The sequence below is a fragment of the Macaca mulatta genome, chromosome 11, assembly GCF_049350105.2.
Source record: "Macaca mulatta isolate MMU2019108-1 chromosome 11, T2T-MMU8v2.0, whole genome shotgun sequence".
NCBI lineage: Eukaryota > Metazoa > Chordata > Mammalia > Primates > Cercopithecidae > Macaca > Macaca mulatta.
The window spans coordinates 133,943,903-133,961,064 of record NC_133416.1 but is presented as its reverse complement, the minus strand read 5'-3'; positions in this window follow the sequence as shown (position 1 = coordinate 133,961,064).

Sequence of the window (17,162 nt, the reverse complement as noted above, 5' to 3'; positions counted from 1 at the left end):
AGAAGACTGAGGCAGGAGGATAGCTTGAGCACAGGAGATCAGGGCTGCAGTGAGCTATGATTGTGCCACTGTACTCCAGCCTGGGCAACAGAGGGAGACCCTGTTTCAAAAATAAATAGGTAAACAAATAAGAGGAAAGTGTCCTTGGTAAGATCCTTGCTGGGAGAATTGCAATTCCCACTTCAAGTGTCAGCTCCAGGGTATAGATGCCAAGGTTTGACCTTTCTCACTATTTTGTACAGAGATCTCAGCAGTGAGAAAGGAACCAGCAGGTGCGGGAGGAGGGAGAGCCTAAGGGTCTGGAGTGGAGTCTGCCTTGTGTGTGGAGACACTAGGCCACTGGAACAGATTTCTGCTGGACTAAGGGATTGTGGCTTGAGCCCCACTGCACTTCAGAACCCGGGGAGGGGGCAGGAGAGAGCCACAACCCCTTTCTGTTCCTTACCCCACATCTTGTCCTTCTCCCTCCTTCACCCCGCCCCACGCCCCAAGCAGGCTGAGCCATGCCTGGCTGCCAGGTCTCTGGGCAGAGCCTTGAGGCCCCTGCTGTGTGTCTGGGAGGCCAGAAGCTCTTCCGTGGCCAGGAAAGAAGCTGGGTCCGGATAGTCTGCCGCCGCGGAAAGGGAGGTCACTCTGAATCCCCAAGTCCAGGGCGGTTCTGTTCTAATATGTGCATTTATTATTATAATTTTCCTTTCAAATATGGCTTAATATGGCTTTAGCTGCCTTTTTTTGTTTGTTTCTTTGTTTGTTTGTTTGTTTGTTTGGAGACAGAGTGTCTCACCCGAGCTGGAGTGCAGTGGCACGATCTTGGCTCACTGCAACCTCAGCCTCCTGGGTTCAAGTGGTTTTCCAGCCTCAGCCTCCCTAGTGGCTGGGATTACAGGTGTGCACCACTATTCCCGGCTAATTTTTGTATTTTTAGCAGGGGCAACATTTCACCATGTTGACCAGGTTGGTCTTGAACTCTTGACCTCAAGTGATCCACCCGCCTAAGCCTCCCAAAGTGCTGGGATTATAGGTATAAGCCACCGTGCCTGGCCTAGCTGTCTTTGATATATAGTATTTTCATAATTACTCAGATGAAAGTATTTCATAATTTACAGCGTGATTTCTTTGGCATACTCTATTTAGAAGATGATTTCTTTAGGTCTGTCCATTTAGGGGTGGTGCAGTTGCCATCATCATCATCCTAGTTTCATTCCACAGTGAGAAGAGAAGATACTCTATGATTTCAATTCTTTGAATGGCTTACAATTGGCTGGGTGGTAAAGCTTGTGGTCAATTTGGGTACTTATTCCATGTTCTGTGATTGTTGGCTGCTGCGTTCTAAATATGCCATTTGGATCGAGCCTGTATTTCTGAGGCACAAAACTCCTATATTCCTAAACATTTTATGCCAGAGCTCTATCAGTTAAGAGAGGTTTGTTAAAATCTCCCACTATGATTGTCTGCTTCTTATATTTCTTCCTTTGGTTCTGTCAAATTTTTGCTTTCCACTTTTATATGCTATCTTGCTTTCTCGTAATATCATGGTATACTGAAGCACTTTTTGCTGTAAAATCTGTTACAAGAATGCCAGCCTACTTTTGTTTCTGGTCTGAATAATGCTTGCCTGGACTTTTACTTTTATTCTTCCATATTTTAAATATGAAGAAATGTCTTCATATTTAAGATTCCTATAGTGTAAGCATTATGTGGCTGAGTTGTACATTTTATCTTGCTTGACAAAGCTTGAATTTTTACTGGATGCTGGTTAATTTACATGTGATGATTTTAGTGATATGTTTGCGTTCAGGGTTATTTCTGTTTGCTGCATTCGTTTTTCCTTCCTCTTGAATCCTTGCATTAACAGATTATTGTGATTGAGCATCCTCCATTAGCATGTTATTATTCAGTTCCCTTGGAGACTGTGGCATGCATCTTTGATTCATAATTCATAATAATTAAATATAAATTAATGCTTTCATCATAACCTTAAAAATGTTAACAATTTAAGACACTTCAATCCATTTGCTCTGTTTTTTGATTTGTTGGATTCACGTTTTTAAATTCTATGTACATTTTGAAACTCACAAGGTATTATTGTTATTATGGTTGATTTATGCAGTTTAGACTTATCACAGATTTTTTAAAAATCTATGTTCATTATTCCTTTCTTCATTTCTATTTATCTGTCTGAAATGATTTTCCTACAGCTAAAACTAACTGATGTGGTTTGGGTACTTGTCCCTCTAAATCTCATGTTGAAATGTAATCCCCAGTGTTGGAGGTGGGCCTGGTGGGTGGGGCTGGGATCATGTGAATGAATCCCTCCTGAGTGGCCTAGCACCATCTCCTTGGCGATAAGTGAAGTGGTTGTTTAGGAGTGCGTGCGCCTGCTCCCTTTTATCTTTGTCCTGCTCTTGCCATGTGATGTGCTGGCTCCCTGTTGCTTCCTGAGGCCTCACCAGAAGCAGATGCCAGCACCACACTTCCTGTAAAGTCTGCAGAACCATAAGCCAATTAAACCTCTTTTCTTTTTTTTTTCTTTTTTTTTTTAATTTATTTATTATTATTATACTTTAAGTTGTAGGGTACATGTGCATAACGTGCAGGTTTGTTACATATGTATACTTGTGCCATGTTGGTGTGCTGCACCCATCAACTCGTCATTTACATCAGGTATAACTCCCAATGCAATCCCTCCCCCCTCCCCCCACCCCATGATAGGCCCCGGTGTGTGATGTTCCCCTTCCTGAGTCCAAGTGATCTCATTGTTCAGTTCCCACCTATGAATGAGAACATGCGGTGTTTGGTTTTCTGTTCTTGTGATAGTTTGCTAAGAATGATGGTTTCCAGCTACATCCATGTCCCTACAAAGGACACAAACTCATCCTTTTTGATGGCTGCATAGTATTCCATGGTGTATATGTGCCACATTTTCTTAATCCAATCTGTCACTGATGGACATTTGGGTTGATTCCAAGTCTTTGCTATTGTGAATAGTGCTGCAATAAACATACGTGTGCATGTGTCTTTATAGCAGCATAATTTATAATCCTTTGGGTATATACCCAGTAATGGGATGGCTGGGTCATATGGTACATCTAGTTCTAGATCCTTGAGGAATCGCCATACTGTTTTCCATAATGGTTGAACTAGTTTACAATCCCACCAACAGTGTAAAAGCGTTCCTATTTCTCCACATCCTCTCCAGCACCTGTTGTTTCCTGACTTTTTAATGATCGCCATTCTAACTGGTGTGAGATGGTATCTCATTGTGGTTTTGATTTGCATTTCTCTGATGGCCAGTGATGATGAGCATTTTTTCATGTGTCTGTTGGCTGTATGAATGTCTTCTTTTGAGAAATGTCTGTTCATATCCTTTGCCCACTTTTTGATGGGGTTGTTTGTTTTTTTCTTGTAAATTTGTTTGAGTTCTTTGTAGGTTCTGGATATTAGCCCTTTGTCAGATGAGTAGATTGCAAAAATTTTTTCCCATTCTGTGGGTTGCCTGTACACTCTGATGGTAGTTTCTTTTGCTGTGCAGAAGCTCTTTAGTTTAATTAGATCCCATTTGTCAATTTTGGCTTTTGCTGCTGTTGCTTTTGGTGTTTTAGACATGAAGTCTTTGCCCATGCCTATGTCCTGAATGGTACTTCCTAGGTTTTCCTCTAGGATTTTTATGGTATTAGGTCTAACATTTAAGTCTCTAATCCATCTTGAATTAATTTTCGTATAAGGAGTAAGGAAAGGATCCAGTTTCAGCTTTCTACTTATGGCTAGCCAATTTTCCCAGCACCATTTATTAAATAGGGAATCCTTTCCCTATTTCTTGTTTCTCTCAGGTTTGTCAAAGATCAGATGGCTGTAGATGTGTGGTATTATTTCTGAGGACTCTGTTCTGTTCCATTGGTCTATATCTCTGTTTTGGTACCAGTACCATGCTGTTTTGGTTACTGTAGCCTTGTAGTATAGTTTGAAGTCAGGTAGCGTGATGCCTCCAGCTTTGTTCTTTTGACTTAGGATTGTCTTGGAGATGCGGGCTCTTTTTTGGTTCCATATGAACTTTAAAGCAGTTTTTTCCAATTCTGTGAAGAAACTCATTGGTAGCTTGATGGGGATGGCATTGAATCTATAAATTACCTTGGGCAGTATGGCCATTTTCACGATATTGATTCTTCCTATCCATGAGCATGGTATGTTCTTCCATTTGTTTGTGTCCTCTTTTATTTCACTGAGCAGTGGTTTGTAGTTCTCCTTGAAGAGGTCCTTTACATCCCTTGTAAGTTGGATTCCTAGGTATTTGATTCTCTTTGAAGCAATTGTGAATGGAAGTTCATTCCTGATTTGGCTCTCTGTTTGTCTGTTACTGGTGTATAAGAATGCTTGTGATTTTTGCACATTAATTTTGTATCCTGAGACTTTGCTGAAGTTGCTTATCAGCTTAAGGAGATTTTGGGCTGAGACAATGGGGTTTTCTAAATATACAATCATGTCATCTGCAAACAGGGACAATTTGACTTCTTCTTTTCCTAACTGAATACCCTTGATTTCTTTCTCTTGCCTGATTGCCCTAGCCAGAACTTCCAACACTATGTTGAATAGGAGTGGTGAGAGAGGGCATCCCTGTCTTGTGCCAGTTTTCAAAGGGAATTTTTCCAGTTTTTGCCCATTCAGTATGATATTGGCTGTGGGTTTGTCATAAATAGCTCTTATTATTTTGAGGTACGTTCCATAGAAAGACTGAAAGAATTCAGTGCCACCAAATGTACACTAAAAACCATACAATTTGTTAGTGTGTTAGGTTGTTTTTGCATTGCTATAAAGATATATCTAAGGTTGGGGTTCTTTATAAAGAAAAGAGGTTTACTCCAGACGCTGCTGATACCCAGGGTCTGGAGTAAACCTCTTTTCTTTATAAAGAACCCCAACCTTAGATATATCTTTATAGCAATGCAAAAACAACCTAACACACTAACAAATTGTATGGTTTTTAGTGTACATTTGGTGGCACTGAATTCTTTCAGTCTTTCTTTTATATAAATTTTCATTTTGGCTTCATTTGAAACTTTTTTAGTATGTTATTTCTAGATGGAGAATTAAAAGATGACAGACATTTTCTTTCAGCTATCTCTTTTTCTTAATTTCTATAAATTTAAGGGCACAAATGCTATTTTTAATTAAATGGTTGTTTTGCCTAGTGGTGAAGTCTGGGCTTTTAGTGTGTCCATCATCTGAATAATGCACATTGTACCCATTAAATAACTTCTCATCATCCACCCCCTTCTCCCTACTCCCTGACCCTTTCAAGTCTCCAATGTGTACCATTCTACTCTCTATGCAATTTGGTTGTCTTCAGACTTAGGTTTCGTGGTGTGTGTGTGCGTGTGTGTGTGTGTGTCTGTGTGTTTGTGTGTGTTGTTTTTGACAGGGCCTTGCTGTGTCTCTCAGGCTGGAGAGCTATGCTGCAATCACTGCTTACTACAGCCTCTACCTCCCAGACTCAAGTGATCTTCACACCTTAGCCTTCTGAGTAGCTGGGACTACAGGTTTTTGCTCCCACATCCAGCTAATTTTTTTTTATTCCTTTATATAGACAGGATCTTACAATGTTGCCCAGGTTGACCTAGAACTCATGGTCTCAAGAGATCCTCCCCCATCCCAGCCTCCCAAAGTGCTGGCATTATAGGTGTGAGCCATCCACTCTGCCTGGCCAATTTTGTATGCTAAGAAATTAGCTAAAATTCTTACTATTGCCCCTTTGAGTAGAATATGTGTTTTCCCCTTTGTTTTTGCTTTTCACTGATTTGCACTGGTGTATCTAGGTGTTTTATTTTCCTTGTTTTCCTCTTGCACTGGGTTAGTAGAAATTCTTCAATCTATGCCTACATTTCCATTATCAAGTTTAGATATTTCTTATCCATGATTTTTTTCAAATATTTTTTCTACCCTATTCTCTCTTACTCAAAGAGTCTAGATACAAATTTCATAGGCTTTTTAAAAAAGAAATAAAACAAAATAGCTTTAGATATATAAAATTATAAAGATAATAGGGAGAGTGCCCACATGGCCCACACTGAGTTTCATTTTGTGTTAACATCTTACATTAATATGAAACATTTGTCACAACTAATGAATCAACACTAATACATTATAATTGATATGGTTTAACTGTGTCCCCACCTACATTTCATCTTGAATTGTAGGTCTTATAATGCCCACATGTCATGGGAGGGACCAGTTGGAGATAACTGAATCATGGGGGCAGCTTTCTCCATCCTGTTCTCATGATAGTGAGTTATTTCTTTTGAGATGTAATGATTTTATAAGGGGCTTCACACTGCACTTCTCTTTCCTGCTGCCATGTGAAGAAGAACATGTTTACTTCCCTTCCACCATGACTGTAAGTTTCCTGAGGCCTCTGCAGCCATGCTGAACTATGAGTCAAATTAACCTCTTACCTTTATAAATTACCCAGTCTCAGGTATGTCTTTATTACCAGCATGAGAATGGACTAATACAATCATTAATTAAAATCCATACTTATTTCAGGTTAATTTTGGTTTCTTAGTTTTTCTTTAAGGTCCTTTTTTTTATTTCAGGATCTCATGCAGAATACCTTATTCCATCTAGTAGCCATATCTTCTTGGACTTCTCTATGCTATGACAGTTCCTCAAAATTTCCTTGTTTTTCATGACACACACAACATGTTGCCATTTCAGATTGGCCTTTTTCAGTTATCAATATATATTTAACATTCATTCACATTTTCATGTTTCTGAACAGCTCAGTCATTTACATTGGTGTACAATATACCACTGTATGGATGTACCAGGTTTGTTTAATGATTTATAAAACAATATCTCCATTACTTCCAGTGTCTGTTGAATATTAATAAATATATTAAAATATTCATATGTGAATTTGGTGTGAACATACATTTTTTTTGAGACAGGGTGTTGCTCTGTTGCTCAGGCTGGAGTGCAGTGGCATGATCTCAGCTCACTGCAAACTCAGCCTCTAAGGCACAAGAAATTCTCCCACTTCAGCCTCCCAAGTAGCTGGGACTACAGGCATGCACCACCATGCCCAGTTAATTTTTGTATTTTTTTGTAGAGATGGGGTTTTGCCATGTTGCCCAGGTTGGTTTTGAACTCCTGACCTCAGTCGATCCACCTGTCTCAGGCTCCCAAAATGCTGAGTCATGAGCCACTGAGTCTGGCCAAAAATACGTTTTTAAGTCAGTTGGATAAATACTTAGGAACATGGTAGCTAGATTATAATGATAAGACTTTACGCTTTGTTGAGCATCTGCCAAATTTTCCTCAAAATTGGCAGTACCATTTTGTCTTCCCACCAGCAACACAAGACCATCCTAATAGTTGTATAATCGCCTTGCATCATTATTTTCATTTGCATTTCCTTAATGGTGAATGATATTGAACATCTTTTCATATACTATTTGCCACCGAAACACTGTATCTTCTTTGGTAAAGTGTCTCTTCAGGACTTTTGCCATTGTTTGATTGGACAGTTTGGGGATTACATATTTTTTTCTTCTTGTGGAGCAGCATTGTTTTTAATAATTTTAACTTTCATTTTAGATTTGGGGGTACATGTACACATTTGTTACATGGGTATAATGTGTGACACTTAGATTTGGTTTATGAATGCTCTTGTCACCCAGCTAGTGAGCATAGTGCCCAACAGGTAGTTTTTCAGCCCTTCCTCTTATTCCCCTTTTCACTTCTGGAAGTCCCCAGTTTCTATTTTTGCCATCTTTATGTCCATGATTACCTAATATTTAGCTCCCAGTTACAAGTGAGAATATGCAATATTTGGTTGTCACAGCATTAATTCACTTAGGATGATGGCCTCAAGTTGCACCCACGTTACTGCAAAGGACATGATTTTGTTCTTTTTTATGGCTGGGTAGCATTCCATGGTGTGTATACCACTTTTTTTTAATCCAATCTACCATTGATGTACACCTAGGTTGATTCCATGTCCTTGCTGTGATTAACATATATGCATGCTGCTAATACCACAGAATTTTGTAGAATTATTTATTTTCCCTTGGGTATATACCCAGTGATGAGATTGCTGGGTCAAATGGTAGTTTTGTTTTTAACTCTTTAAGAAATCTCCAAACTGGCCTTCCACAGTGACTGAACTAATTTACATTCCAACAAACAGCGTACAAGCATTCCCTTTCCTCTGTAACCTCACCAGCGTCTATTTTTTTATTTGTCTTTTTAATAACCACCATTCTGACTGGCATGAGATGGTATCTCATTGTGGTTTAGGTTTGCATTTTGCTGATGATCAGTGATATTGAGTAATATGCTTTGTGACCACTTGTATGTCTTCTTTTGAGAAGTGTCTGTTTATGTCCTTTGCTTACTTTTTTAATGGGGTTGTTTTTTGCTTGTTGTCTTAACTTTCTTATAGATTCTGGATATTAGACGTTCACTGAATTAATAGTTTGTGAATATTTTCTCTCATTCTGTGGGTTGTCTGTTTACTCTGTTGATAGTTTCTTTTGCTGCACAGAAACTCTTTAGTTTAATAAGGTCCCACTTATCAATTTTTGTTTCTATTACAATTGCTTTTGAGGACTTAGTCATAAATTCTTTGTCAGTGCTGATGTCCAGAATGGTATTTCCTAGGTTTTCTTCTAGGACTTTTATAGTTTGAGGTCTTACATTTAAATTTTTAATACATCTTGAGTTATTTTGTACATGGTGAGAGGTAGGGGTCCAGTGTTGTTCTTTGGCATATGAGTAGCCAGTTATCACACCACTATTTATTAAACAGGGAGTCCTCCTGTTTTTCCTATGTTGGCCCCTCAATTCATTTCTACTATGGCTACCATAACCTCAATTTTGTTCCCATCACTGTGAGATGACTAAAATCTCTGCTCACCTACTCTACATTTTACACACTTTCTATTCAGCCTCTCTGGCCTGCACCACTTACAAATCTAATAAATGTCTTAGGAAAAAAACAACAACATAAAATTCTAGGTTCACCTTAATGAAGTTGCATTCTCTCTTTCTTGATCTTTCCAGCTCTGGAAGCCTTGAGAGTTCCTTGATGTCTTTTAAAATGTCACTCTTTTGTGTTTTTGGTCAGATACTTTTGTTGTTCTCAATAGTAAAGATAGTTTAGTATAAATTGGTGCATTCTAGACAGAAACGGAAAAGGCTGCATGTCACTGTTTTTAAAAGCTTTAAAAAACACGGGTAGTGTTTTTGCTTGTTGAGATAAATCGGTCTGAAGCCATCTCCCCCATTTTGTTTTCCTAGTGTTCATTTTTTGCTTTAACTTATTTAACCAATTGAATATAAAAATCTAACTTAAAAACAAAATTATGCAGGACAAGAGATGAAATAATGAAGAAAGACTGTCACTCTCAGAATATTTTTATTCTGGCTTAGGATATAAAGCTATATCACATAAAACACACATCAGCTAATTTAAAACAATTGTGTTTAATTAGCAGACAGTTATACTAAGCGTAGGAAAACGTGTGTAAAATAATAAGTACCACATAGACCTTGTCACATTATGGAACTTGTCTTAACACTGTAATTCAGCATTTTAAAGTTTGGCGTTTTACAAATTCTGTAGATTTAGCATGGCTGGCTCCTGGTATGGTCTCTTTGACCCAGTATTACAGTCCAGATTATTGTCTTTCACAATCTTTTAAGCAAATTCTAACATTATTGGAAACCGTTTTTCAGAGTTGCAATTGGAAAAAATTCCAAGATAAGGAAAGAAAAAACACTAGTCTTTGTAGGATGAAGATAGTTCTTTACAATGACTGAGCATCCAAATTAACTCTGAAGAACTTTAAAAACAACTCATTCCTATGGAATTCTGATGTAGTGGGTTTAAATCGCAGGTATCTAATAAGATCACTGATGTATGGGAGCCACAGGATGGACGAAAATGACATCATTGGCCAGCACTTACCCCGTTGTTGAACATCAGAATGGTTGCTTCATTCACAAAGATTTGACCAGGGGCCTTTTCTGTAAAACTACCAGGTCCTTGACTTATCGCCATAGCTGACTGAGCTAGCGGTGAAGGCATTTGGTCCAAGCAAGGTTCATCAAGTTCTCTTCTCCTGACAATTGAAGATTATATTGAAGACATCTAGGAGATTGAGACCAAGATACACAATGGATGTGCTTGGAGAAAAGGCACATGAAATCCAGACATTGGGGTCTCCCAGCTCTTCCCTTCCTGAATCTTGTTCAACATTCACTTATCTCAATTATCTGAGCCAAAGCCTTCTAAGAAGTGTCATTTTAGTGTTAATTATCCAGAACTGTAACCAGAGAACCTAACTAAAAACTCACTACTGAAAATTACTTTCAGAGATGCAGATACCTGATAGTCAGTCAACCCCAGACACTGAGGATTCAACAACCAAGACTGAAATAGGGTTATCGACTCATACATGGGCACCCCTGAGCTGACAACAACCTAGACCCTAATGAGTAGCAGATGGTGCTTCTGAATATAATGGTCAATTAGCTGTTTTGAAAACAGCTCGCATTCTAATGATAATGACCTCTTTTGAGAACAGAGATTCCTCACATGATGATTTCCAACTAACTCAGCAATCTAAATCTAAATGATACTGATATTTGTAAGAATTAACGTTTATCAAGCACTTACTTAAATGTGTGCCAAGCTTTCATGCTCAAAGCTTTAGACGTATAATTACATTTACTCACCACCGCCATCTTATGGAAAATATCCTACCATTTTCTGGTTTTGGAAATGAAAAACAGACAACAAACAAAAACCCTGAGACCTAAAGAGTCTACAGTCCATGGTCTCCTGGGTAGCAAGCAGCAGATCTTGGATCTGAATCCATATCTATCTGACCTGGGAATCCACATGGGCAACCTCTACTCTTCACCACTCCCCTGTGGAAAGGGGGTCCTTCGGGCTATAACAATGTGCAGTATCATCTTCTTAGCATGTGGGCTGTCCTTCCCAAAGGAATAAAGTTGTTTTTATTCATGTCTCAGCATCCCGTAAAGTTTCTTTTATAAATCTGTGCTAATTAGTCAGAATCAAACTGTAAATGTGATACTAAAATCAATATGCATTATGGATTATGAAATGCAAATATTGTCTTAGTAAATATTTATGACATGATGCCCTAAATCGTGTTCAATATTATATTTTGATTATCATTTTAAAAATTATAATTCATGTAGCAAAAGTCTAAACAGGCAACTAATCAATAGCACTTGAAAAAAGTAGGATCCTATATTGACCTTAGAAGCTTGGGGGTAAATAAGATATGCATGGGTTGCAGAAGGGATGTACTGAAACTCCTTACAAAAGAGTCACATATGAAACCCGGTTTGCAACACTGGATAAAAATGAAATCAGGAATAATTCTTCAGGGACCACATATTTTTATTCAAAAGTTGGTCTTAAAAAAAAAAAAACAGCAACAACACATACACTCATTTACTTGGTATTCCAAAATAAATTGTTATTCATTATAATCAACCTGAATGAATGCAGCCTTTCTCTGGCATGTTTGTGGGATTGGACACACTGTGAGTTCCCTCACGAAATACTTCATAAGATGGTAAAATTCAACAGCAACTCTAATCTAGACACATCCCTGCTGAGGCCCACTTGGTTACCCTGGAATGCATCACAGAGCCACACCCAGCCACTCTGCCCTCTACACGCTAGGCTTTGTGCAGTGTTTTAAAGCAGGTTTCACTGTGAAAGTCAACACTCAGGCCATGAGATACTGGCTCTGAGAAGCCTGTATAATATCGCAGTGAACATTTTAAAGAATCTCCTGAATTAATGCAGTGATTCTCAAGTACTAATTTTGCCTCCTCCTACCACAGCAGGGACATTTGAAAATGTGTGGAAACATCTTTAGTTGCTATAACTGGACAGGATGCTACTGGAGTCTAGTGAGTAGAGGTCGAGATGCTGTCAATCATTCTCCAGTGTACAGGATGGCCTCCCAGGATGATGAATCATCTGATGCAAAATGTCAATCATATCAAGGTGGATGATATGATTTGGCTCTGTGTCCCCACCTAAATCTCACCTTGAATTGTAATAATCCCCACTTGTCAATGGTGGGACCAGGTGGAGATAATTGGATAATTGGAGTGCTTTCCCCATGCTGTTCTCATGACAGTGAGTGAGTCTCATGAGATCTGATAGTTTTATAAGCGTCTGGCATTTCCTCTGCTTGTACTCATTCTCTCTCCTGACACCCTATAAATAGGTGCCTTATGCCATAATTGTAAGTTTCCTGAGGTCTCCCTAGCCATGCAGAACTGTGAGTCAATTAAACCTCTTTTCTTTATAAATTACTCAGTCTCAGGGAGTTCTTCATAGCAGTGTGAGAACAGACTAATACAGTGGAGAAAACCTGTTTTAAAGGGTCCACTTCCCTACCTAATATATTTATTATTAATTAGTTAAAAAATATGAAACACTGAACTGTAGTCCAGGCTGTTCTCAGAACTAAGGCTTCAGCAACGACAAGGCAGAGTCCCTGCCCTGAGATTACCTCCTAACTAGCAACATGACCTTGGGCAACATACATAAACTCCTGAAGGTTGGTCCCTTATCTGTAGAATACTAATAATAATATCTAAAGTGTACATTTTTATTAAGGATTAAATAAGTTTATAGACAAGTTCTCTTTTGTACCTCCCCTCAAATCCCATGTCCCCTTCCCACCACCCCTTTGGAATGATTTGCAACATCTTACCTAAGGGACTCCTTTGGTTTTAGATACCTTCAATTATCAGTAGGTTCTTGATCATGTTTGATGAAAACGCACATTTTGATGTTAGTCCCATCTTGTAATATTCCTTATTCTTTGCTTTTTCACATTTACCATGGGAGTTGCTGGTGCAAACAACAGGTGGAAAAGTTTAAGGGCAAAAGGAACACTTGCTAAATAGAAGTTTATCTGCCGTCAAAAGCCATCTGTTGGTCAACAATATTGGCAGACTGGCCATAGTACAGCAGGTACTGAAGCAGGCTCTGGGAAGTGCATGACCGTTCTATAGACAGACAGCCCCATGGAAATAGAATCCCACAGCAACTTTGAAGCCATGTACAACTCTCAGCCTAAGTTCCAAAAAATCTTCCATGATGTTTCAATTTGCAAAACAGAAGTATAAGCAGATCCATAGAAATTAAAAACGAATAATCTCCAAATCTCTAAACTTTGTTCAATGATGTAAAAGCATCTCTAAACTTTGTTCAGTGAAGTAAAAGTACTTATTCACTATAAGGTCTAGGCAAGTCCAGAAAACTTGCCCCTTAGTATGGCAATGGGACACCATCAAAGCCTCACAGTTGTTCAGTGCTTACAGGAAGCCTGGTGGCATGTCTCAATCCTTACAAGAGCCAAGAGAGGTGGATGCTGTAGAGATGACAATGATGTGGCTCAGGAAGGCTGAGGAGTGGGTGCAGCCTCTGTGGTGTAGACCTCCTTAGACCTTCTTCAGCACCAAGCATAGTGCCTTGAATTATTCAATCTTTAATGTTTTCTAAAAACAAAGATACGCATAAAGACCTATTTTTACGGGGTCAGGAGTCAAGAGAGATAGTCTATTACTTTGGGTGTGTCCATTTTTAGATTACTTCATGTTTGCTTACAAAAAGCCAACTGGATTTCTAACGTAAATGTGGTCTAGGCATATGTGTCCCCATTTCCCTGATGGACTTTTCCTAAGCCAATGTACAAGCTCCTCAGACTGAAAGAAATCACAGTTTTGCTGACCCTGTGTTGAGAGTAATTATTCAACATTTGATAAGAAGGCATAATAGGTTTCCCCAATTCAGGTAACAAAAGAGGTCAGGGTATCAGAAAGGATTCAGAGATCTGTTTGTGGGTGCACAATTTTCTGTCCCACATATCTCTGTATAAGAATATCAAAGTGTAAAAATGTGATTCTGCCTTGAACTTCTTCTACTCACATGGGTGAGATGAAATTTTAAATATTAATGGTTAAAGCAGCTGAGAAATGATCAACTAACTACATAGAATATAAAAAGACACTTCACTTGAAATCTGAGAAGAGAATGTAAAAATGCAATACTTGCGTTTGAGGTGTTTTTCTTACTTACAGTTTCTAACGGTTGAGAACGTTGGGTGTGATATGACAATTCATTTTGCACCAGCCCTGCTGTCAAGGCCTTCACCCAGATGTCTGTGTTGAGGTCCCAGACTTCAGATAAATGAGAGAACACGTTGACCAGGATGACAGAGAGAAACCCCAAAGCCATATGTGAAACTTGACTTCTCCACTGGCCAGGCAGCAGGAGTCTGAGAGCCTTGATTTAACAGCTCGAATTTGAATTTACTAAAGCCTCAAACAGCTGCAACAAAAAGTGAAAGATTTCTGAAAAGTAACACTGCTAAGTGTGGATAAATTCATTGTACTAATTAATCTTACTCTAACAGTAAAGTAATTCGATTTGAGTATCTTCCACTGAATAGGGCAACATAATGGACAGTGAAATATACAGGTTCCACTGGTAAAGATTATAAATTAAAATTTTGATTTGTGTTTGCTTTGCTTTCAACTTTTAGTATAACCCATGGAGATTAAATTGGTCCTTAGAAGGCACACTACATACAGTTTGGTACCTGAATACAATGACAAACGGACATACATTATTTTTAAAAGTTTTTCAGTATTCCACTGCCTAATTTCTTTTTCTCAGCAAGAAAATTGCAGTTTTCAAAGCATTTGATTTTGCAATGACTTATAACTAAATAATAAACCAACTTTAGAACGTGTCTTTTAGTGAACATATGTTCTCATTCATGTTGGCAAATATGTAAGGATGAAATGTTGGCTGTCAGGTGTACATATATTCAGCTTTAGTAGGTACTGCCTAATAATTTTCCAAAGTATTTTAGCAAGGTTAATTAATATCTTGTAATGTTAATGTTATAAAGAATAAGGTTTTCTCCTTTTCTACTGATTATTTGGGCTAACATATTGCCTTATATGTTATTTTTTCTTGGAAATGTGGCCTCTATGAAATGAATGTAGATGCTTCTATCCCATTGATCACTGAACTCTGTTCCTAAAGGGAGTTGATACCCTCTGTGGCACCCTCATCTGGAGACAGACGTCCTGAGTTTTATCTACTTTCTTCTGTTATGAGTAAGCTATTTAAACTCCTTGTGTTTCAGTTTTGTCACCTGCAAAATTGGGATAGTAATATCTCCTACCTAAAGGTGCCATAGTGTGAAATAAATAACATGACATATAAAGTGATTCGAAAAGTACTAGACACAATGTAAGGGCCTGAATTATGGGTTAACGCAATAAATTATAACTGCAATAAACTGATCAGTGGAATACCATTTTATTTGCCATTTTTCTCTTGGCTGACTTACCAAAAAGTAATAAAAGAATAAAAGAAGGTCTGCCAGCTACTTCTGGGAAACAGTTGTCTCTCTTTAAAAAGAGAGAGATGACTGGTCATGGTGGCTCCTGTCTGTAACCCCCGCACTTCGGGAGCCAGAGGCAGAAGGATCGCTTGAGCTCAGGAGTTTGATACCATCCTGGGCAACATAGTGAGGCCCCTGTCTCTACAGAAGAAACACCAAAACAGTTAAGTGGGCATGGTGGTGCATGCCTGTGGTCCCAGCTACTTGGGAAACTAAGGCAGGAAGATTGCTTGAGCCCTGGAGTTTGAGGTTGTCATGAGCTATGCTTGCATCATTGCACACTCCATCCTGGGTCGGAGAGCGAGACCATGTCCAGAAAAAGAGAGAGAGAGAACTGCACAACGAAAATATTTTTGTGCTGCTCTCACTATAGATTGGAAGTTTTCATGTGTGGACATGATATCTGGAATTTCGGCAGCCACCTTTGGCCCTGAAGAGACAAGAATGAGTAGAAAGCCAGGATCCCAAAATACCCCGACTGAAAAGGAAAGTCTGGTTTCCTGATGACGCCAGAGATCTGTGGACGCAACTTGCATTGACCTGACTTTGCATTTACTCTTAAGTACCCAGTAACCATAACTATCATTAACCTGTTTGTTAGGTGTGCCATGTCTTGCAATCAATGTGTCCTAAGTGATATAATTCAAAAGCCAGAAGGGGTAAAGACATCCCAAGGGATGTAGGAAAGGTTTTTCAGATGTGCCATCACTCTCCCTCCTCACTCCTGAAGAGAGGCTTCAGGAGCAAACCGACCATCGCATTCTATACAAATGTACAAGGTTGCAATCGGCGTCTCCTTCATTCTTCCTTCCCTCTTTCTTCCTTTGCTGGCCTCTTTTCTGCTCCTCAAGCACACTAAGCATCCTCCTTCCTTAGGACTTTTTCACTTGCTATTCCCTCTGCAGAAAGTTACTTTCCCCAGATGACCCACGCCTTTCTCACTCATGTTCTTCAGGTGTGCAAACATCACCTGGGAGACAGGCGTTCCGTGTGTCAACCAAATCAAGTGCAAGCACTGCCCTCACTCTCTATTGTCCTTGCCTTGTTTTATAGACATCGGCACAGTCATCACAACCTGATAATTCATTGTTTATAGCCCCTTCCACCATATTATCAACTCTCAGGAACTTTGTTATTTATTTTTTGCCGTATCTCCAATGTGTATAAGAGTGCCTAGTACGTAGAGGGTGAACAAGAAAACTTTGTTGAATAAATTTCTTCAACAGACATGGATGAAACACCTACTAGATACCATTTTATACACAAAATACATAAAATAATTATACATTTTATGTATAAAATTATACATAAAATAATTTACTAGATCTGATGAGCTATCAGTTTTCTACAGTTAATGTGAAAAGTAAAGATATCTTAAGGGAAGCATAAAAATCATATTCTAGATATAGAATAAAACACATTATACTACTTTAAAATGCATTCACCCTTTGAAATAAAGATATAAATAGCAAAGAATTAGTGGTGATTAATGACAGTTGGTGATTTATAAGAGCTCCCTATTATTGCAAATTCAATGCTTCACCGGCTTCTGAATTCTCAGACAGATATGGATTAATTTCTATTGACAGAAATAGCAAAGTCTTTATTCTTGGGTCTGAAAAGGAGTTTATTTTAGACTAAGATGTTTATGCATATGATTCATTTCCTAAAGCCCTGAATATTAAG